Source organism: Balaenoptera acutorostrata, chromosome 15, assembly GCF_949987535.1.
Source record: "Balaenoptera acutorostrata chromosome 15, mBalAcu1.1, whole genome shotgun sequence".
In the NCBI taxonomy this organism is placed as follows: Eukaryota; Metazoa; Chordata; class Mammalia; order Artiodactyla; family Balaenopteridae; genus Balaenoptera; species Balaenoptera acutorostrata.
The window spans coordinates 89,919,659-89,942,313 of NC_080078.1; the positions used below are offsets into that span (position 1 = coordinate 89,919,659).

General features: G+C 58.2%; 1 protein-coding gene across 8 annotated transcripts in view; it reads left to right on the plus strand.

Moving 5' to 3' along the window:
- The first annotated feature begins 6,339 nt into the window (after nucleotides 1–6,339).
- MYT1 (myelin transcription factor 1) overlaps nucleotides 6,340–22,655 on the plus strand; it is a 65,494-nt gene continuing 49,178 nt past the window's right edge. For 6 of the 8 annotated variants that reach the window (XM_007185166.2, XM_007185168.3, XM_007185170.2 and 3 more), the window contains exon 1: nucleotides 10,009–10,359. The gene's annotated coding sequence lies outside the window, so the exon portion shown is untranslated. Of the gene's footprint in view, nucleotides 6,358–10,008; nucleotides 10,360–10,772; nucleotides 10,857–22,655 lie in introns of those variants that run through there. The other 2 variants (XM_007185173.2, XM_007185167.2) reach the window with 2 other exon arrangements.

The following is a 22,655-nucleotide window of genomic DNA, read 5'->3' on the forward strand; positions in this document are numbered from 1 at the left end:
CTGGGCGGTCCGTGGGCGGCTGCGACGGTGCTGTTGTCTGAAATGTGTGTTAACCCAACACCGCCTGTGAGAAAGCCGACCGTGAAAGGGATGAGCTGTGAAGGCGGACGTTGGGCACGCACCCCAAGTTCCGTCACACAGCTTCGAACAGCCTGGAGGCCCCCTGCATCAGAGGTTTCCCGCCGCCTGGTTACCGCCGTGGTGAAGAGCTGGGAAGGGGGTCCCGGGCTCACGCACCCCTCCCAGCCGGCTCTGGGCCCTTTCCCAGCAGCCTCTCCTGCGTCTCGTATCCCGGCCTGCGCTCCTGGGGCCGGGGTGGCCATGCTTGCCGGCCTGTGCCTCTCGCCTTCCCGACTCAGGGATGCCTGGTGTGTGGGGTTGGGGTCGATGTCGTCACACGGGCCTCTGGCTGGGCAGTGGGCGGCCTTGCCTGGATGTGTCTGGGGCTCTGGGGGTGTGTCTCTGGTGGGGGTCAGGCAGGTAGGAGCACACAGGGTTCTGGGCTCCGGGGCCTTGTGGATTGTCACACTGTGGACCCCGGTGAGCCATGTCCCCTGTGCCCAAGCCTGGATGGAGCCCTTCCCACCTCTGCTGATCTCCTCCAGCAAACCGTGTGCTTATCCATCCATTCGTCTGTCCACCTGCTGTCTCCCATCTGTCCACCCACCTGAGCTCCATCCACCCACTCGCCCACCCACCCACCTACCCATCCATCCATCCATCCACCCGTCCACTCACCCATGCATCCATTCATGTACTCATGGCAGAGTTGGGGCATGGAAAGGTCAGGGCTATTGATGGGCCAATCGCGGTCTCATCCAGTAGGTTCGGGGCTCTGCCTTTGTGTGCACAGGGTTTGGAGGGTTCTAAGCTGCTCTAACCGGTGAAGGCTGGGATATCCAGAGCGTGAATTTGGTTGGAGACCAGGGGACGCTGTGGCCCTGGGGCACTGGGCAGAGCTGCTAGGCCTGGCCTGCAGTCCTAGGTCCTGGAGGCCCCGTGGTCCGTCTTCCTTGCGGTCGTCCTGGTGGGCTTCAGGCGCCTGCCCAGGGGCCCCTCGGCCATCTCTGCTCTCTCCCACCTTCTGGCTCTTCTCATGTTCCCTTCAGATGCCTCCTGCTCACTCCAGGCAGGGACTAGAGTGAGGCCTCAAGACCACCCCCTTTGCCCACCCTCCCCCTGCCCCGTTCTCCCTTTGAAGCCTGGGGTGAGACCTTCCTCACCCAGAGACTTTCCCCAGCGCCCCCCCTTGGGGAAGCGGGCCCCTGAGGTCTCTCCTTGTGGGGCCGCAGGCCCAGACTCTGCCCTGGGGGCTTTGGGCCCTCGCGTCCCGCAGCCACGTCTGCAAGGGGGCCCCCCCGCTGCCTACCCCGCCGGGGGCCCTCTGTGCGGAGGTGCGTGGCGCCGCCCCCCCCCAGGGGCGTCCTGCCTGGCTCTCTCGGTGGGATTCCTGTGCTTGTTGGGGTGACAGGGCCCGGGGGGAGCTGACGCCAGGATCTGTCCCCCGAGAGCAGCTCCGTCCAGGGCTCCAGCTGCCCCTTCTCGCTCTGGGCTCCGGGACCCCAGCCTTAGCCCAGGGCGCTCCTCGACTCACCAGGGAAGCTGCCCCGTTATCCCCAGAGGGTGGCGCTGGCCCCAGGCTGGCTCTGGTCTCCGGTGCCGGGCGGGCGCGGCTGGAACCACCCCAGCACCAGCACGTCCTGGGCTCCAGCCCGGCTGTCTCGGGATTGAGTCTGGGGAGGGAGTGCTTCACCCGACGTGGCTGGGCTGTCGTCCTCATGTCTCAGCCTGCGCCCACCAGCTCCACCAAGCTCCGTCCTTGTGGCCACGGGGGCTGGGCGTCCAGGTGAGGGTGTCTCCCCGCTGGGGCTCTGCTGGGGGCCCCCCTCCCCAGAGCCCGTGTTGACATTGGTGGGCTGTGCTCTCGTGGCAGCTAATAGGCAGAGGGCACCGGCCCAGCCTGCCATGGCAACCGCTGCGGCCTCGCTCTCGCCCGGGCTCCTGCGCGGCTTTATCTCTGAGGCCATCTGTTCCGGGAGAGAATTCCAAAGCCATTTAAACAGAGCCTGGAGCCCTCTGTCCCCCTGCTCTTGTGCGCGCGTGCGCACACACACACACACACACACACACACACGTGCACACGCACATGCAGATGAGGTGTGACCCCTGCAGGGTGCAAGGCCTCGAAAAGGACAAAATCAGGGGAGGCTCCCAGCCAGCCCTCGAAGTGAGGACAGCTGCCGTCCCCGAGCCCCGGGGCCTGTGGCCTTCTTGCTCCCTCACCTCTGTCTGTCTGTCTGAGCCCGTCTGCTTCCCGCCTCCCCTCTCTGTCTGTCTGTCTGTCTGAGCCCGTCTGGTTTCTGCCCCCCTTCTCTGCCGCTTCTCCCTTGTGTCTCCCACCACTGTGCTCATCCCTAACCCTGGCCTCCAGCCCACTGCCGCCTGCCCCTCTTCCCACTCGGTCGGTTGCGCGCTCTTCCTCTCGCCCCCTCGGTCCGGGCGGCACCGAGCCCACGGGAGGCTCTGGTCCCCGCAGGCTGGACGTCCTGCAGAGTCACAGGGCCAGCTGCTCAATCCCTCCTTGGTCTGGGTCCCTCTGTCCCCTCTCTTCCTTCCTCCCCTCCTCCCAATGGCCAGGGCGGGACGAGGGGCCACCAGACCTGCTGTCAGCTTCCTGGGGCCCCACGCTTGGGGCGTGGCCTCTCAGCTGGAACTACAGACCCTCACTCTCTGGGCCCCTCACTCTCTGAGCCCCTCACTCTCTGGGCCCCTCACTCTCTGAGCGCCTCACTCTCTGGGCCCCTCACTCTCTGGGCCCCTCACTCTCTGAGCGCCTCACTCTCTGGGCCCCTCACTCTCTGGGCCCCTCACTCTCTGGGCCCCTCGCTCTCTGGGCCCCTCGCTCTCTGGGCCCCTCGCTCTCTGGGCCCCTCACTCTGGGCCAGCAGCCCTCTGATGCCAGCCTGCAGGGAGGAGACATGTGGTCTCTCTGGGTCCATCTGGACCCGGGTGCTGAGCTGGGCTGTGCTCGCCGTACCCCGGCTGACCCCGGCCCTTAGCTGAATCTGCTGAGAGCCGCCTGCAGACCCCAGGACCCCTGGGCTCCAGCCTCCATCTCGAGCCCTGAGGGTCCTGCAGCCTGGAATCTGGCAGTGGCTGCCACCCTTGGGGTCAGTACGCGCAGAGCCCAGCCGCAGTGCCGTGTTCCCAGGAGACGGCTCCTGCCCCTCTTCTGAGCAGCGGGCAGGCCTGTTCGTGGCTCGAGTCATCACTTCCGGGGCCCCTCGTGCCTGAGGAAGGGGGGGTGCCGGGACCTCTGCAGAGCCAGCAGCAGGGGGGCCACAGGGCAGGCCCCACGGGGCGTCTGGGGCACACGTGGGGCTCTACTGAAGCACCAGCAGAAACTAGTGCCAGACCAAACTGCCCTCCCAGCCCGCGTGCCTCGTCTCCCCAGGAGCCCACCACCAGCCCCTGGAGCATATCCTGCTCCTGTGTCACTTCGGCCCTGCAGGGCTGGGGCCTGTGTGAGTCTCAGCTGGGAATACGGCTGAGGGTCCTGAGGGCTTTCCTGGCGCGGGCTGGCTGTGCTCAGCTGACCTGGCTTCTGGTCAAGGGGAGGGAGGGGCCACAGGTGCTCAGAGCCCAAGAGAGGCTGGTGTGACCACCACCCTCGACAGCCCTGCAGGTGGGAGCCCTCCCGGGGCTGCTGGCCAGAGGTGAACGCTCCTCAGACTCTAAGGGGCCCGCAGGTCACCTGGGGTCTTGTTGGAATGAGGATTCTGACTCAGCTGTCCAAGCTCTTGTCCCATCTTTGGACTCTTGTGCTGGACCTCCAATCCCTGAGCGCACTGAGTGGGGGGAGGGGGATGGAGGCGCCTGAGGACCCCCCGAGGCCCCCAGGCCTTCAGAGAAGACACTGACTTTGTCTCACTGGACTCTGAACTTCTCCAAGGGCTTTTATCATGTGCTGGATTATAAGGCCATTTGGTTTCATTAAGGGAAACAGCACAAGTGTTCCAAGGTTGCCCCCGTTGTTCCTCTCGGTAATTAACTCCTTAATTAACTGCATCCAAGGACACATTTCCCCAGGGTTTGGGAACCTGGTGGACTCAGAATCACTCACTGCAGGAAGCTGGTGTCTCCAGGTTTGGGAGGCCGGTGTGGGAGGTGACGGGAAGCGGTCAGCAATGACTCAGAGCAGGCCGACTGGTGGGGCCCCATCTGGGCACCCGCAGGGCAATGTCCCTGATGCCCTCACTTTGCAGACGAGTCAAGGAGGGTTGGCTAATGCGATGGAGGTAGGCATATCTGTCCCTTCAGATGAGGGACCGTGACAGACATGGAAGGGACCTCCTGCCCAGCTTCAGCATCCCTTCCCCGTTCACCCCTGTTCCCCATCAATCTGCCCCAAATTCCCCCCATCTTTCCCTGTACCGCCCCCCATCTGCCCCCGATCCACCCCACAGCTGCCCTTGATCTGCCCCTGATCTGTGCTGATCCGCCTCTGATCCGCCCCCCATCTGCCCCTGCCCTCCCCTCTCTCCCCGTTCCCTCACCAGCCTCTCTGCACATTTGCCCCCCACCTTGCTGCCCTTTGACCAGGTGGCTCACCTTTATTTCTAGCCTCATCTTGCCCCTGAGCCTCCGACCGGAACCCATGTCCTGGAGTCAACAGGGCTGTCAATCCCCACAGACCTGCTCTCCCCCATCAGCCCCTTTCGTTGCCCCTCCGATGGCTCAGGCCAAACCCTGGAGTCCCATGTGTCCCTTGATTGGCCCCCACAGACCCTCAGCAGCCTGGCCCTTCCCCCTGCTTGTCTCCTAACCTGGGCAGCTTCCCCCTGGGACCACCCGCTTGCCCGTTTCCTGCCCAGCTGCCCTCACTGGAGGCCTCACAACAAGCGTGGGTACAGTCAACTGCTGGCAGTCACGGGGCTGTGAGGGGACAGGGGACAGCCCGGGTTCTGTCCAGCTTTCCCTCCTCCTGGCTCCAGGACAGTGAAGCCCGCCCCCCCAGCACGCATCCCTCTAGCTTGTGAAGCAGCCGGGGGTGCCGCGACTCCCGATGGCCTGAGTGCAGCGTCCCCACCACCCTCAGGCTTTATTTAAGGGGCGGGTCTGTGAGGACGGGACCAGCCTAGCCCCCAGGGGCCAGATCTGAGGCCTTCTGCTCTAGAGGAATGTCGGAGGGGGGCCCTCGGGGCTCATCTGCCCCTTCCCACCTCCCAGGGGTCATCCTCAGGTCCCTTCAAGGCCTAAGAGAGCCCACCCAGCCCCATCTCGCAGGTCTCCCCTAGAAACGGTGAGTGTGGGGTTCTTGCCGTGGGCTTTAGCTGCCGCGGGCTGCATGGGCCTCACGTGTCGGGGGCAGACACCTGCACGTAGGCAGGGGAGTACCCAAGCTGAGAGTGCGATGGAGACGCGAGGAAGGTGACACCTGAGTGGCCTCGGGGTGAGTGGGAGCTTCCTCCCAGCACCAGGGAAAAGCTGGGAGGGTTCAGCCAGGTCTGGTGATGGCCGACCTGATTGCTCCAAAGGCCCTGGTGTGCGGCAAAGGTTCACGGACATGGGGTAGGGCAGGAGGGGTCACCCCAGAAAGGCCTAATACATCCCACACCGACACGTGCCCCTCCCCTGCCCCTGTGGGTCCCCCTCCTAACCCCGCATCCCTGAGGGAGTTGGTCCTCTCTTCACCTTCCCACCTCGCCCCAAGCTTCACACCTGGGTGGTGGGGAGTCCGTTGTCCGGGGGCCACAAGGGCCTGCCCCCTTGGTAGTCAGTATCTGTGTTGCAGGCAGGTCCAGGCTATCCAGACCTGATCCCACCCCACGTATCGTGACTGGTCTTTGACTAGGTTTCTAGCCTAACTTGGTCTGGGGTTAAGTGGGGAGAGAGGAAAGTGGGAGGAAGAAGAGGGGCAGGGAAGGGGGACAGGGAGAGAGAAAGGGAGGGGGAGGGGAGGAGAGGGGAAGGGGGAGGGAAGGGGAAAAGTAGGAGGAAGAAGGGGAGGGGGAAGTGGGGGGAGGAGCATCTTCGGGAAGGGCCCCTCCCATCCCTCACTTGTTGGTCCCTTAGTGTGAAGGGGCTGTGTCTTTGCTCCCCCCACCTGCAGGCGGGGCTCATTGTCTGGGGCCCAGGGCCCTTTTGTGTGGGCCAGGGAACCTCATTGGCAGGGCATCGATTTGTGATTATCTGCTCCCTGGCCCTGATTGGCTGCATGAGAAGGGAGCTCTCCAGGGCCCTGGGACACAGAAGTTAGTGTCACAACTTTTTGCAGCATGAAGTGACGGTGTGTACAAGCTTCGGAGTGGAGGTGTGTCTGCCCAGCCAGGATGACGCTCTGCGGGACCTTCCTGGGTGCGTACCTGCCCCCTCCCCACACTGAGCCCCACCCCCGGCAGCCCCCCCCAGCACCCCGCCTTGTTCACAGGTTTCTGCCAAGACGCCAAAGGGGCTAATTAGATGTGTGTCCCCATCAGCTCTCAGTGCTCTTTTCTGGGCAGCCGAGGAGGTGACAGACACATGCTCCCTCCTGAGCAAGGCCAGGGCCCTTGGAAACTGATGGCGGGGCTTGCAGGGCCCTGTGAAGCCTACCCTGTCTTTGGGAGGCGGGGGGGGGGCGGCCCGCGGGTGGGGTGTGTGTGACCAACGCGTCCACCCAGGACTCGCTGTAGTAAAATGCTTTGCCGGGGCTGCTGCTGCTTGTGTATCCATCACGGGCAAAGTTACTCTGTGTGTGTGAGAGACTTTAACACAGTGCAGTACTCTCCCAATCACACGTGTGTTTGTGTGTGTAAGTGTGTACACAGGGTTGGTGTGTTTGATGTCTCTGCACGAAACAGTCTCACAATATAGCCAGAGTGTGTGTGTGAGTGTGTGAGTGTGTGTGAGTCAGCCCAGGGTGCTGGAGAGAGTGGCCCTCGGTTTTGTTTGCTCCATCTGCCAGAGACTGCCTGGGGCAGGGCCCCCCCCCTCGCCCTCAGCTGTTCGTATACAATATTAATGCTGACCATTGCAGCTCCACACACAACGGCCCTAATTGTCGTCTGCAGCTTTAAGGCGGGCGCCCATCTGCAGGGAAGCTTTCAGAGGGAAAGAAGAAAACCCTCACCCCCAGCTGGTCACCGGAGAAGGTGGTGCCAATTACAGATGCAGAAAGTTTAGACCAAAATTACTTGAAAGAGTTTTTATGAAACAAATGAACTGACACTTGGAATGTCTGTGTGCAGATCTGCACAAGTAATTACACTTTATTTGGAATGATCTTACCAGCTAAGCGATCCTTGAGCCTGCCCGCCCAGCTCCCACAAAACACTTCCTAAGCAAGTGCTGCAAGTTTGGTTTTGCCCATCTCCCCATTTTCTCCCGTGTGGCGTTTGAGGACCCGCCAATCAGGCAGAGGGTGTTTCCCTGTGGATCTTCCAAACTTAAGAGTCACGAGCGTCCTCCCCACAGATCTTTCATGAAATAAAGCTTAGAGGAGCAATGCGCTCCTTGCTTAGTTATGGAAAAGAAAAGATTTTATGATTTAAAATACTCCTGACAGTTTCCCCCTGTGTAAGAAAGAAGGTTTTTAGTGACACCTTGCTGCTGTCACTTACAAGCAAGGCTGGGAACCTTGGTTTGGAATCGCGTCTTCCGCCGCCCCGACTGTGCCGGGAACAAAGGGCCCTCGGGCGAGGGAGCGCTGTCCAACGTGCTGACCAGACCCAGGCTCGTCCGGATCCCACCACTCATGCTGAAGGAAGCCACCAAACCTTAAAACTCGCCGGCTAAGGCCCTTCCCTGCTCCCTTCCTGTAACTCCTCCTTGTTCTCTTGATGGAGTGGGAGGAAGATTTTGAACCCTTACACATCAAAACCTGTCCTCTGAACCGGCTCTTGCAACTATGACCTCCTTGGCGCGGGGCTCCCAGGGCTTCTCCCCAGGTTCTTGGAACAGGCGCCAATTTGCAGTTGCTGAGCTCGTTCGAATGCTCCCTGAGCAGCCTCACGTGGAGTCCAGAGGCCCCACTCCGGACCACCGGGCTGCACGCCTTGGGAAGCCTGGTTATTCAGCGGGGAGGCGTGAGAGCTGCAGGCACCCGAGGGTGTGAGCAAATGTAAGTTGCTGCCTGCAAAAACAGCTATGTCATCCCAGGTCTTTTTGTTGCACGTACTGATCTCTTCTAGCTGTTACCTCTGCTTGCTGTTGTTTCCTGAGTTTGACTGCTCTGTATCTGAATTAATGCTTTCATGGAACCCTGGGTATTGTTGGGGAATTGGCTGATTCAGCACCAGCCCTCCCTTGATTCCATCCCCATCCTGGAACAACGGCGTGCAGGGCTGTCTGAGCCTGCAGCCTGCTGATAAGAGTTTAATAGAATTTCTGAATGCCAAAGGTTTGGGATGTAAAATATCCCAGCACTCACAGCGTGTCCAGAGGAGACAGAAAATGGCTTTTCAGGAGAGCTCTTAACTGAACGCGTCCTTCTATGCTAATGGGTGTGAGCTTAGAAAAGAATAAAAACAATGTTCGGCTGTCATGGCAGGGGCCTCAAGCTGTTCTCATTTGGCTGATTAATATTTCATCCTCAGTTTGACCAGTGAGGGCTTGCCTTTATTTCCTTTTGCTCAAACTAAAAGATCACTCTGAGTACATTTTATTTGTTGAGAATAATGTGTGTGTATAAGAACTGAACATACTTGCTTTTCGGATGAAGCTTGTTGGTTTACATGTAATGTGGAAGCAGCTCTGCAAGTCGAAAATAATTGCTTGTGGAAGGGTTTTAGCTGACCTTCAATAATGTTCTCTTAGAGAAAGCTAAATGTTTTAGTTCTGTCTCATTCATGCTTTTGGTGGCCTGAGCGCTTCAGTGCTAATGAACGTAGGGGCGTTGTGTTCCCGCATAACTTACCAAGAACTGATATTTACTGTCTGTCGCAATCTCTGCACCGAACTTCTGGGCCACGGGTCTCGCTGGCCCTCGGGCTGGCCTGTGGCAGTGCATTCTGTGCAGGTGTCTGAAATTCAGCTTGTGTCGTGTTTCACAGTACCGTTTCTGACAACCTGATTGTGATAAAGGACAATTGTTTGCTAGCTTTATCTGTAAGGAAAGGGACTCTGGAGAGCAAGCAGGAATACCCTGGCTCCTGGGTACTCTTACTGAGGAAAGTCCTACACTTATCCTCGAATGTGGAAAACAAATCACAAACCCAGTACCTAAAAAAGCAGACAGTTGGGTTGCTTAAAGAGTGGGTGGGCACTTCCATTGTGCGTGTTATGAATTTTTTTCTCTCCTGATTTTCATTGGCTGGCTCCTTGCAGGCAGTTTGAAAAAGACTCAAAAAGATAGAACTTGAGTGGTGTGCTTCCCTCTGGCTGGGATAAACTTAGTGGTTTCAGGGTGTAGGATACTTGTGGCTTCGGGAGTGCTCAAGCTTTCTGTGAGAGGGTTTTATTATTTTTAGACTTGAAACAAAAAGGGAATGTGTGATAAAAGCAAAGTACCTTTTCCTGATCTACTCTTTGTGTATGTGACTATGTTTTGGTCTGTGGCCATAGGAACCTTTTATGCACTTTAACAATATATACATATCCATTTAAGTCACTGATACTTGAATATGCAGATGAGCCAATATGTAACCCTCCTGGCTCATCTGAGTAATAAATTCTGCAGTTCGTTCTTTATGATGGTAGGTCATCTTCCTAACCACCAATAAATATTGTAAAGTACTTTCGCTGCAGTCGTGCTAACCCAGGGCATCTGTCATTCCGGTGGCTGCTATTAGGAATTATTGGACTGAACCACTGGTGGAGAAAGCAGAGGGGGGTGAGCCTGGTGACTGTGACGCTCCCTGCCCTTTTGTGTGTTTTGCATTAAAAAAACCCAAATCGTGCTGCATATTAATTATGAATCAGTGTGGGCCAGCGCGGGCACCTTCTGTTGGCTGAGGCTTGGAGCGGGAGACAGGGGCTCTGCCGGCCTGGGCACCTCTCGCTCCCCGTCAGCAGATCCATCTTTCTGATGCTATACTGTAAATTTATTTCACCTCAGAGAGTAAACAGATATATTGGAGCCCCAAGGGTTCATGGGTAGCGTATTTACAAAGGAGCCTCTCCGCCAGCCCGTGCCACCGCTGCTAATGAGAGCGGTCATTAAGTAAATGAGACGTCGCCTTTAGCTGGCTTAGGAGTTCGCACACTAAAGGGAGAGGATATTTAATTGAAACCCGCACACAGGCTTCCCCACATGCGACCACCGGAAGGGAGGCAGCTGCCTTGCCTCTCCTCCCCGAACACCCGCACCCCCATGTAAATTTCATGATTGCTTTCCGTGATGTCATTTTGAAAGAGGACAGACAATAGCTGTGGGGAAAGGTAAGTCAATGTTACGTTCTTTCGCTGACAAAGGCAGATACCCAGTGCTTGGCTTTTCCCCTCGGGTGGAGACGGGGAGAGGGTACGCAGAGTTAATTTCTGACGTGAAGGCTTTCTTTGCTGGAAAAGCAGGTCTGGGGATGGCTTTTAAAGCTGCTCTGTTGGACCGAGTCTTTCTTCTCCTCCTGGGTCTGCCCGCGGCCGTTTTCCTCCGAGTCCTCTGTCCCTCTTTGGCTTGCTCATGCGCTTGGCCACTCTGAGAATCTAGGGGACACATTGTGCGTCTGACAGAAAAGACATTGGGGGACCTTGTGTCGAGACGAGAAACTTTGTGTGCTTTTCTGAAAGAGAAACACAGATGTATCTGCAGCCGTGGGACCCAGGAGCTAAGTTCCCCGGGAGAACGCTGGCTCCTTAAGCAGAAGACCTCTCTCTCGAGGGGGACGCCGTCGGGACCTCATGTGTGCTCCCACCCAAGACAGAGCAGAGATGGTCATGTGAGCGTCCTGTCTTTGCGTGTCACGTATTTCTAAACTTAAGGAACAACAACTAGGGTGCGTGTGTCTGCAGGATAGATGCCCTGCAGTAAATATCGCTGTCCCCTCGGCTCCTTTTCTCACTGTGTGATCGGGGTCACAAGCGTGGTTGTTTATAGCGTTAGCGTAACTGGATTTTTATATTTAAAACTAGAAATCAGGTTTAGGCACGAAGTCCGTGTGAGCCTTGAATGATGTGATGCCGTTGCCTGTAGGGTGATGTGTTCTGGGCCGTGGACTTTGTCTGCCGGATTCGCTTTCCTCTTTGTGAATCAGGAAGATAAACAAGCTGCCAGCGGCTCCTGGGCTGTGGTGTGGCGGGTCCTTGTTGCGAGAGCTGCTCGGAGTCACCGAGGGCTTCTCCGCTCTCGGCACCACCTTTGCATCCGTGGGCATCATTGGCTGGTAAAGTTGGGCTTTAATTTCTGAATCAAAACCTCTGAGAGGTGGGTCTGGTAGCAGGATGTGGGCTCTGTCTTGGGCCATCAGACTGTGTCACTGTAATGGCGATAAAGACAGCGATAATTATCATTATCCTTTTGGGAGAGCGAGATGAGGACTTTTGCCCCAGTGGTTAAAAAAAAAAATCAGAGAGACTTGAGGGCATCTCTGAGGCTAGTGGCTGAGTGAACAAAAGGCAGGAGCGTGTTGGGGCGAACCAGAGGAAACGAGCCCTCCGCCTCGGTGTGAGAGGGTGTGCTTGGACTTTGCCCTTCCGGCCCAGGGAGGCTGGGTGGGCGCTGGGGAGAGGTCCAGGCTCCTCACCACCAGGGCTCCCCTCCCACTGGCCCATGGCTGTGATTCTCACCTCCTTCCATATGGCCCTGTTAATTAATGGTAAACAAAAGAATGGGAGAGCAGGGATTGGAGTTTGTGGTACCAGCGGGGAGAGAAGGCTGGCTGAGGACTTCAGGGCAATTTGTTTGCAAAGAGAAGGAAGTAGCTTCATGAACCCTCTGCCCTGCAGAGCTGGAGACTGAGGCCCCTACAAGGTGCGCCTACCTCCTGGGCACTCACAGGGGTGTCCGCTGATCCAGGGGGCTGACCAGGGCCCTCAGAGAGTTGGACTTCGAGGCCTTTAATTCTGGAACCCCCGGGCTCTGACCCTTTTGGACCATGGCCCCAGATACGGGCCTGGGAACTCACTGAGGGCAGGGGGCTGCTTCTGTTTAAAGTGTAACCCGGGGTGGGGAGCCTGTGCGACCCTCAGGCAATTCCCACAGGTCTGGAGGCAGACCCAAATATTCGGAGCCAATGCTCCAGAGCCTCTTGGAAGATTCTGGCAAAGGCAGTGGTTGCCTGTTGCCCCGAACGCTCCTGATGCCTGAGGGAGTAGGACCCGCCCTGAGATGTCCCCACACAGCAGGCAGAGGCTTTGGGTCTGCAAAGAGGCTCTGCTCCTGGGGCCATAGAAGGTTGTCCTAGAAAGCCCTGCCAGTGCCCAGAGGTGTTCGGGAGAGGCTGCAGAGAGTGTGCTGGCACGGGACAGCGCTCTGGGCCCTCAGACCCCCAGGCAGCTGACCCGCAGCTGCCCGTTCTGGCTGGAGCTTGGCCTGTGCCCTGGCCTTGGCCGGGGTGGGCGCGCTCCCCGGTGCTGCCCAGAGCCAAGGCCCTTCCTCTCTGGGCCCTGCTGTCCTCCTCTGGCCTGGGGTCGACGAGTGTGCCCGCGAGGACCTGGGTGACTCTGTGTGATGGGGGTGGGGCATTTGGAGTGGGGGCAGAGGGGATCTGAGCCAACTCTGGGAGCTGGTCCGGGAGCCTGGGGTGTGTGTGCCGTCCAGCCCCTGCTGGTGGTGCCCAGCCCGGGTGATGGTTGCACGGTTTGGAATGCTGCTTTGCATGGCCCAGTGCTGGCAGAGACGGCAGGACAAGGGGCCTGCAGACAGGATGTGTGAGAAGTGCCCCTGGGCCTCGGGCCCCTGCTCTGATGGCTGGCTGGGGCCGAGCTCCCCCTGGTGCACGAGGCACTTCCACTCGTGTGAAGAGAAGGGGGGGGAGGGGCTGCTCACCCCCCCCCCCCGCCCCCCGCTCACTGCCTGGGCTGGGGAGGGGGGCCAGGAGCGCCCAGAGCACCTTGCTCAGCCCTGGGCCCGGAGTGGACGAGGTGGCGGCGGCGAGGGTGTCTGCCGGGTGGGCAGGGGCTGCCTTGTCACCTGACCCCCCAGGCAGGCAGGGCACTGGGCAACCGGTCAGCCTTGCGCGTTGGAGAGATAAACACCGGTCCCAGGCCTGGGAGACCCGTCCAGATCCCCTTCTTGCTGGCGTTTATCTTGTGGAAAGCTGGGCTGGGGAGCCGAGAGGGGCCTGGCTGGGGGCCCTCCCTCCACCCCCACCAGCTCCTAACCCTCCCGCCTGCTCCTTCCTTGTGAACTCACTCAGAAGTTAGCTGTCTACAGAGGTAATTTTAACAGGAATTTTGTGGTGTGAGTTTACAGGAAGACAGTCTTTGGGAGCCGGCATCACAAGGAGATTACTCAGCCAGGAAAATGCTGTTTCCCGGAAGGAAAGAGAGCAGCTGCCACCGGTGCTGCCCCCGCGTGGGCTTTCTGCTCCCTGAAGACCCCGGGGCCACCCTCTCGGGACCCCTCCCGGCTGCTTGCAGGGCTTCGGGGTGGAATGCCTCGAGGTCCCCGGCATGCGTCCCGTCCTTCACAGATGGCTGAATTCCCCCAAATGTTGCTTGAAAAACCCTCAAAACAAAACGAGAGATGTTTTCCACCTGACTTAAAGTGCTTTGCTCTCAGACGTGTTTGGGCTGGCTCCAGGGGGACGGAGTAGTGAACACTCGCCATCAGGAAGCACGGCTCGCGGTTGGCCTCCCTCTGTTGGGAGCCTGGGGTCCATACTCCCTCCTTTTTTCATTTTTCAATTTACACTTTAAAAAATGCAGTGTTATTTTAATCAGATGCAATGAAAGTAACTCCAAGGACGGTTTAACCTGCCTCTGTCCAGGATTAGTCCTGGCCGGAGGGGGCAGAGCCCTTGCCCGGTGCTGGCCGCTCTGCGTCCCCGGGCCCCCCTTCTGCCGCTCAGGCACCTGGAGGGGCCGTGTGGGGTTGTGCGGACACGTGTGGTGTGTGCGGGGTTACTCGGGACTGCAGCCTGGGAGCGGGGCCCGCATGGGGGGTGCGCCGGGGACAGGCCCGAGGTACCGCGTGGCGCAGGGCGGCGGGCAGGGCGCAGGCGTGTGTCCATCCGGACGCACCATCTGGCCGAGCTGCCGCCAGACAAGCCCTCACGCCTGGCTTCACACCTTGATCCCGCTCGATGTCGGTCTGAGGGCTCCTGCGGAAGCCATCTGGGGCCTCTCCTTTTCCCCCGTTTTGTTGCCTAAAAACTCCACATTAAAGCAGCGGCGTGAGAGAGAGCTCCCCGGGGCTCCAGGCTGGACGGCTGCCCTCCCCGCGGCCTGCAGCCCCCGAGCTCTCTTGGCTCAGACTCCGGACCCAGGGCCCACCTGCCCCTGTCTGGGAGTGAGGGGGGTCCGGCTTCTCCGTTCTTCTTTATCGCCGGGCCTGCTTTACTCGGTCCTAGAGGGTTAGACACCTCGGGTCGCAGGTCTGGAGCGCGTCCCTAACTTCCTGCATGCCAGGCGGTGTCCCTTCACTCTTCACACCTACAGGGTATAAAACGGCTTGGCCCCCGTTGTCCCCGACGGGCAGCCCGGTGGTTCCCGAGTGAAGGGGCGGCACAAGGCGTTTCACAGACTCAGAGCTGCACCTGTGACATAACTAAGGTGCTCCGAGTCTGTAACTGTACTAGGACTCCCAGGCTCAGTGGTTCAAAACGGCCTGCTTGGTTACCAGACTGCTAACTGAGCAGTGAATTGGTTTGTTAACCATCAGTATGCATGTGTAATTATGCAACTTCTCACTCAAGTCCCAGACCTGCACAGCCTGACTGCCCAGCACCCCAGACCGCCCAGGAGGTCATCCTCGGACCACACTGACCCTCACTGCCCTCCTGGCTGCCTTCCCGCTGCGTGGGAGCCGTCCTTGCTCTGTCTCCAGCCTGTCTTCCAACCTGATTCTCCACCACCCCATCTGGGCCACCCCAAGATCCCTGACCCATCTCCTGTCTCCTTTCACCTCCAGCTCCTCTTCCACGGCCTCGAACAGACGCCGCCCGGGCCCCTTGGCAGACCCTCCCAGGCGTCACAATCACACCCTTAGGTGTCCAGTAGTTGAAACATCTCAGCTATCGTATTGGATCAGCCTCGTGGGTGTCCCCACTTGCCTTGCAGGAGGGCCGGCAGGCCACCAGGTCGGGGCCGCCTGGCGGGCAGTGCCCCAGCGTTCGGTTCTGGTCCATACGCAGGTGCTGGCCTGGGTGCCCTTGTAAACGCGGGCACTGAGCTGCCAGTGCTGGGCTGGAGACAGCCAGGGAAGGTTCTGAATCAAGGTGGGAAGAGAGTCCTGAAGTGTTCAGTTCTGAGTTTTCCCTCCACCATCTGTGAGTTAAGACCCTGTTGGCCTGGGTGTAAAGTTAGACTCTGTTGTCCAGACTGAGGGGCGTTTCTGTTATTACCTTTGAGTGGTCTGATTAGGTTCTGGCTAAATTACTTAGATTTTGGTGGATCTCCTTTTATTTCATGAAGCCCACGCCCCAGCCCTGGCTTCCTGGGGTCTCAGTGTTTTTTTCTTTGGCCGCACCGCATGCGGCAGGTGGGATCTTAGCTCCCTGACCAGGGATCGAACGCACGCCCTCTGCATTGGAAGCACGAGGTCTTAACCACTGGACTGCCAGGGAAGTCCCATGAGGTCTCATTCTGCACCAAAGCATGTTAGCTGTGAGGTTTCCCCTCCCCCACACACATAAAGCAGCACTTTTCACGCTGTGTGAGGGTTGTGAGGAGCCGTGAGCTTGCCGCCTTCCTTCACCCTGCAGCTCTGATGCTTCTGGAAATGCCACTGAAGCCATCAGAGAAACCCGTGGAGACCCCGAAGTCAGTGCATCAGCCCAAAGGGAGAGGAAAGGCGGGTTGTATTTGATATTGAATTGCATTAGCAAACTTTGTAGCCCCCTTGAAGGCTACAAACGGGTGTGTCATGGGACCGGCTGCAGACTTCTGGGCCCAGGCTTTGCTGGGTCAGCTGCAAATCACATGTTCAGCTTCTGGGTTCAGAACCTGCTGCCTGGTGTGGTTTAGGCCCTGCATGCCCCAGGGTCTGAGCTCTCAAGCTCAGCCGCAGCCTGCGCCTCTGGCGTGCGGGGGACCCCAAACGGGCCCTGATGTGAGAGAGTCCCACTCTTGCTGTGATGCCATCCCGGAGAGCATTCTGACAGCTCCCGAGCGCGCGTGTCAGCCTGGGGGAGGCAGTGAGGGGCACAGGACCTGGAGGGGCTCTCCCCACCGCGCCATGCCCCCTCCCGGCGATGGACCCCTTACTGCCCAGAGCCGTTTGGAAGCCAGCTGCTTCTGGGCTGTATGGTTTGTGTTTTCTGCAAATTCTGTTCCGCGTGTCGCGCTCTGCGTGTCGCGCACGCCCGTCCAGACTGGGAAATTCGCATGCGCAGCCCCCCAGTATTTCTCACTTGAAAGGCAGCCGAGTGGGCAGTGTAGGAGGCTGACAGGTGGGTGTCTCTGCTGGCCACGCCTCCCCCGAAAATCAGCCGCCACGTGGGGGCCATTCTGAGCCCTGGGGCTGGGGCTCCAGTGTCAGCCCCCCGGGCTCGCTCTCCTCCCCCAGACAGGAGTGCTTCCACGTCCTGGAGTTAGAGGGACTGGGGTGGGAGAAGAAGAGCGGGACTGTTGTCGAGCCCGTCCCCCAGGCTTCGAGGCCCCAGAGCTGCCCGGACCTCCTACCCTCCTGCCGGTTTCCTGTCCTTCTGGACAGGACACGAGCCAGGGCATGAACAGACCTTAAGGGAGCCGCGAGCAGCTTGGATTTATCCTGTTTGTGCAAGAGGGAGCCCGTTCTAGTCTGGTTAACTGCAAGAGCCTAAGTAAAGTGCGGTTTCAAGGCAGAAGGAAGAGGCCGTCTTCCCTCTCCTCAGGCTGGACAGCTCTGCCTCCTGCAGGGGGAATCCCGGGGACCCTGCGGGGTGTGGGGGGCACGGCGAGGATGCGGTCAGTCGGGTGGGTCAGGGCAGTGGACGCCCCCAGCCCAGCGTCTCCTGTGCACCCAGTAGCCGTGTCCATTTCCCAGGCCCCTTCTCCAGCCTCCCGTCCAGGCCTTTCCTGCTGGCCTGGGGGGTTGAGGGAGGGCCTCCCCCCACCCCCCCGACTCCTCGTCTGGGGGTGAAGCACGTGTGCCTGGGTGGGGGTCGAGGTCGGGGTCACCCGTGTTGACCCCTAGTGCTGAACTCCATTTGGGGTGCGAAGGCCCTCTGTGGAATCCTGTGCATCTGCCTGGAGCAGACACTGCCTGAGGCCCGCGATCCCCGCACCTGCCTGGGTGTCGGAGGCCCGGCTCCACGCCATTGTGCCTCTCCGGGACGCAAGGCCCCCCACCCCTCGTCATCCGGGGCCCCTCCCCTGCTGGCCGGCTCCCTGACAGGCCGCCTGGGGAGCCGGTCCTGCGATTGGGTTTGGAAAGTCTTCATTACTGCCTGGCAGTGGAGCTGTTGTTGTTACAGCGTGGGTAAGTTTAAAAGAAATAATAATAATCATATAAGAAAGACCCAGCCACAGTAACTGCCTGCAACATGCTATTTGCATTTTTAAGGAATCACTTCTTTGAGACAGCCTGGGTGAAAGGTCACTATTTGCATATAAATGGAAAAGAAAGTGTACGATGCTGGAAGTTACATCTGTATTATTTTCTCAGCAGTGAGCTGCTGTTGGAGAGATTAGGGGACGTGGCTTGCGTTTGGCTTTTATTGAATAGAGAAAGCACCAGCGAGGCTGATTTAGAAGCAAAATAATGAGAATCGTGCAGAGCGATGGAACTGCCGGCTCCCCTGCCCCCAGCTCTCTTCTCTCATTTTCACCTAAACTCAGCAAAAGCAGGTCTGTCTTTGCTCCACTCAGCAAGTCTTCATTTTACTTCTCTCTGAATTCCAGCAAGAAAGAAAAAAAAAAAAGGAAAGAAAAAGAGCAAACCTTGCCCTCATTTCCCCATCGGCCCCGTTTGCATTTCCTGCCAAAAGCTGGTGCAGTGGGTGGGACACCAGTGCTGCCTCCAGACCCCGGAATCCAGGTCACAAACAGGCCTGGAGCAGAGAAGGGACGGGGGAGGGGGAGGGGGGGAACGGGGAGAGGGGGAGGCCACCCAGGTCAGCGCTCCTGGGGGCTCAAGGTGCCCCACCTGTCCTGTGCCCGGCCTGGGACCCGCAGTGTCCAGGGCATGGGTGCCACTCCCTTTTGGATTTTCCAGGCTGTCAGACTCTCCCCGGGGCACGCCCTGCCGCCGCTGTCCCCGCCTCTCCAGGAGGTCCCTGGGAAGCCAGCCTTGACCCAGGACATTTTTGCCTCGTGATCTTCGAGGAACAGTCCTGGGACTTAGGAAGCGGGAGACGGGCCGCTGGAGGGGCCTGAGGAGCCCCCGGGCCCCGGCTGCAAGCTCTCTTCGCAGAGGCCTCCCCTGACCACTTGTTACTGAAATCACACCCCACACCATGCCATTTTAAAAAATATTTTTTGAAGCAATCTCAAACTCACAGAAACTTTTCAAAGGTTGTTTCTCCTGACCACTTGAGGGTGCGTTTGCCACTCTGTGCCCGTCACCCAGAGGGGTTTCCCACGGAGATGTTCTCTAGAACCACTGTCACCCAGGGTCGCCTGGCCCTCAACAGCGTCTCAAGGCGGGGCTCGGAACCACATGGGGTGCTGGTCTTGGCCAGGTGTGACCTCCCCCTCGGAGGGCGCCGGGCGCCGGGTGAATTGTCCTGGGGCCTGGACGTGGGCTGCTTGGTGACGCCCAGGGGTAGCCCTGTCCCCGGGTTGGGGGCTGTCATCCCAGCGTCTCTTGCTGCAGTGACACTTTCCTCTTTGCGATGAATAAGTTATTTGGGGGGAAATACCACATTCCTCTTCACACTACCAACGTATTCATTTTGATTGACCTCTGAGTAGACGCACGGTTTATTTTATCCGGTGGATTATAGTCATTATTTTGATGCTCAGATCATCCTGCCGGCCGGGGGCAGCCCGGCAGTGCTGGCCTCTGTGTCCTTCTGATGCGTCTGTGACTGTCTGAGCGCTCTGTGCCCTGGGCCTGGGGCCACCCCTGCACCTAGCGTGGATGTGCTGCCAGCCTTTCAGCGGACGCACGCGTGGACACGCACGCATCTGGCTTTGTTTCTTGCTGAGAACCACACGTTCACACTGACGCCTCTGACTCCAGTCCCCCGGGATGCATTCTAGATCTCTCCCTTCCCGCGTGAGCGGCTTCTTCCTGCAGCAGTGAGGGGCCCAGTCTCCTTCGTGTGCTCACTTGATCAACCACGTGTCTGCACCAGGCCCCCCTCGCCCTTCCACACGCGCTCGCCTGGCCTGTGGGCTCTTGACACCCACCCCCGGGGGACGCCCCACCCTCCACTCCGGGCCGGGCCTTCATGGGCCCCGTTCGCCCGGGACTGTGGGTTCACAGGATGTGGGGCAGGACAGACCCAGCAGGACTTACGGCCTCAGGACCAGAGTCTTCTGCCACTCCCCACCCCAGCCCCCGGCTGGCTCCCCCTGTGTAATGCTGAGTGTCCTCTTCATTCATTCATTTTCACTGCTGCGTCCAGACATACACACCAAGATTATTTCTCATACAAGTTTTCCTTCTCTTGTAGATAACTTTCCCTGTCCCCTCTACCAACTATCTTAGTGTCCAGTGGGGAGCATGCTTTTGAGACTGTCTCTGGAGGTGTTTTCATTCCACTATTTTCCTTGATTGATATTTTGTCTGGGCCCAGAGGGCAGAGGGAGTTGATTTTCAGCCTTACAGATTGCAGGTCTGGCTTCGCTGTTGGAATGCCATCCCAAGGATATCTTCCGTGTGTGACCTTCCCGCTGTGGGAGCTTTCAGGCCCTCTCGTTTCTCCCGGTGTTTTAGAATTTCACAGTGCTTGGCTTGGTTGGAGCAGGTCTTTTTTTCTTTCACTGTGTTGGGCACTTGATGGGCCTTTCAATCTAAAAATAGAATTTCCTTTAGTTTTGGGAAATTATTTGTTATTATTTAGTACATGTTTCCCTCTCATTTTCTTGGTTCTCTCTGGAACTCGGGGGTTGGCCATTAGGTCCTGCGCGGCTTTTCCTCCTTTTCCCCCATCTCTCTGTCTTTTTCTTTCTTTATTTTTCTGGCTGCCCCGCACAGTATGCGGTATCTTAGTTCCCCAGCCAGGGACCGAGCCCGCGCCCCCTGCAGTGGAAGCGCGGAGTCTTAACCACTGGGCCGCCAGGGAAGTTTCTCTCTGTCTTTTTCTTTCATTTACTTTTCTAGCATGTTTCTTTGACTCTCTCTCCCAACTCTTCTACTGGATATTTCATTTTGGTTTTGCATTTTATTTCCCAACTGGGGAAGACAGATGTGATGGTGTGAAGCCTTCTAAAAAAACCTCCCATACCAATCTCTACCTGCTACTGCCGGGGCCAGGCCACCTCCACTCTGTCCCGCCGTCCCTGGCTCTGTCCTGCCTCCTGCTCCTAGACGCCGTCCACGCTGCAGAGGAGGGGCGCTTCCTACGATGCTTCCTCACTCATCCACTGAAGGTTCCCGGATCCATTCCACACCCCACCCTGCCCAGGGTTCTGGCCCACAGGTCTCAGGAAGGTCCTGGGAACTCCCTTTGACGCTGGAGGGATGCTAAACCTCGTCCTGCAGCCCTGGGAGCTGTGCAACGTGGCCTGGGCCCTCCAAGGGCCTCCGAGGGCTTCCCGTGTCTGCGAACACCGTCTACGCCTCAGGGCTTTGGGCTCAGAGGTCCTCTGGCTTCAGAGGGGAGAATTCTGGGCTGTGACTCCACAGCCCCCGCTCCCCCGCCCAGTGTCTACTGTGACCTGTGGTCAGTTTTGTGTGGGCCTTACATTGTTGCTACAATTGTATTCTAACCCTTTTCTTCCTGCCTTTCTGGGCTTTGCCTTAAACCTGAATAGCCGGAAGGGGAGGACGAATGAGGATTGAGATGAAAGGAGGAGAGAATTTTTCCTTTTAAATGGAAGATGTGTTTATATAGTCGTCCTTGGGTCTCTGCTGGGGACTGGTTCTGAAGGCGGAGGAGGCCTGGCCTCTCCAGGACAGCGGGGGCCCCGGCGTGGCAGCCGCACTGACGCACAGGCCGGGCACGGGGCCATGTGGTCAGTCGTGGGGGTGAGGGAAGGAGAGATCGGCTGCAGCCCTGGCTCGGCCGTGAGCTGCCGACGGTCCTGACGTGGCAGAGAAGGGCTGCGTGCGCTGCTCGGGGTCACGGTGTCCCTGCTACACAGAAGCACTTGTCTTCTCCTGGCCTGTGTCCCCAGAGCTGCTGTGGGGTGGGGTCTGAGACGCCTCGCCCTGCCCCCCAAGGCCCGTCCCACACCGCTGCCGTTAGCCGTCCTCTTCCTGCACCCCTGGGCCCAGCCCTACCTCCTCTCCAGGTGGGCCCAGGACACAGGCCCACAGAAGCCAGGCTGGGGGAGCCAAAGGCAGCGTGCTTGCACCTGCTGCCCCGTACGAGGGTCTTGGGTTGTGGGGGGGCCTCACTGACCAGCCCCAGGCCTCCGGGCCAGCGGCTCACACATCACGGAGGACGCAGTTCACCGCTGGTCCTGCAGCTCCTGTCGTCAGAAATTTATTTTTGATGTGAGCCTCCACTACATGGACCTCCTGCAGCGCCCAGAGCACACCGAGCCCTCCTGTGGCTGGACGGCCCTGGCAGTCGGAGCATGCCTCGCCCGCCCTGCGCTCCTGGCGTGGACGGGAGCCCCTGCCCTGCTTGTTTCCTCAGCTTTGCTCGCTTGGGCCGAGCCGCGGGCCTCCTCCCTCTTTAAAGTCGGTCATCGTACCCGTGTCCGGGTGGGAGTTCCGTGTGTTGAGAGCTTGCCTGTGGGGCTCTCACCATTATGCTCCCTCGTGTGTGCCGTTGACTTTTAAAAAACTGCTTTACTGAAATATAATTTACTCGTCACAAAATTCACCCATTAGAAGTACACAGTTCAGTGGTCTTAGCATATTTCTAGGGTTAGGCATCGATCACCACAGTCTAACTTCAGAACGTTCTCGTCCCCACAGAAAGAGACCCCGTGCCCGTGAGCAGGCGCGCCCGCTGCCCCTCCCCTGAGCCCCGGCACCACTAATCTGCTTTCTGTCTCCATGTGTTTGCCATTTTTGGACATTCTCTAACTAAGGAACTGTACAGTCTGGGATCTTTCTTTTGTCTGACTTCATCCACTGAGCTTCTTCCCCTGATGCTTTTGAGGTTCACCCACACTGGACCCTGGACGGACACTTTAACCCTTTTTATTGCCAAATACTATTCCGTCATATCTTGCGTCGTCCGTTCAGCAATTGATGGACATTCGGGTTTTTGCCACTTTTTGGCTAGTATAAATAAACCTGTGATAAAGAGTTGGGTACAAGGCTTTGTGTGGACATATACTTTCACTTCTCTTAGATCTGTACCTGGGAGTAGAATTGCTGGGGCCTATGGTATGTCTATGTTTAATATTTTGATGAACCACCAGAATGTTTTCCAAAGTAGTGCCATTTTACACTCCCATCAGCAACGTACGAGGGCTCCAGGGTCTCCACATTCTCCCCAACACTTGTTATTGTCTGTTTTTAAAAAAAAAAAATTATAGCCATTTTAATGGGTGTGCAGTGGGATCATATTGTGGTTTTGACTTGCATT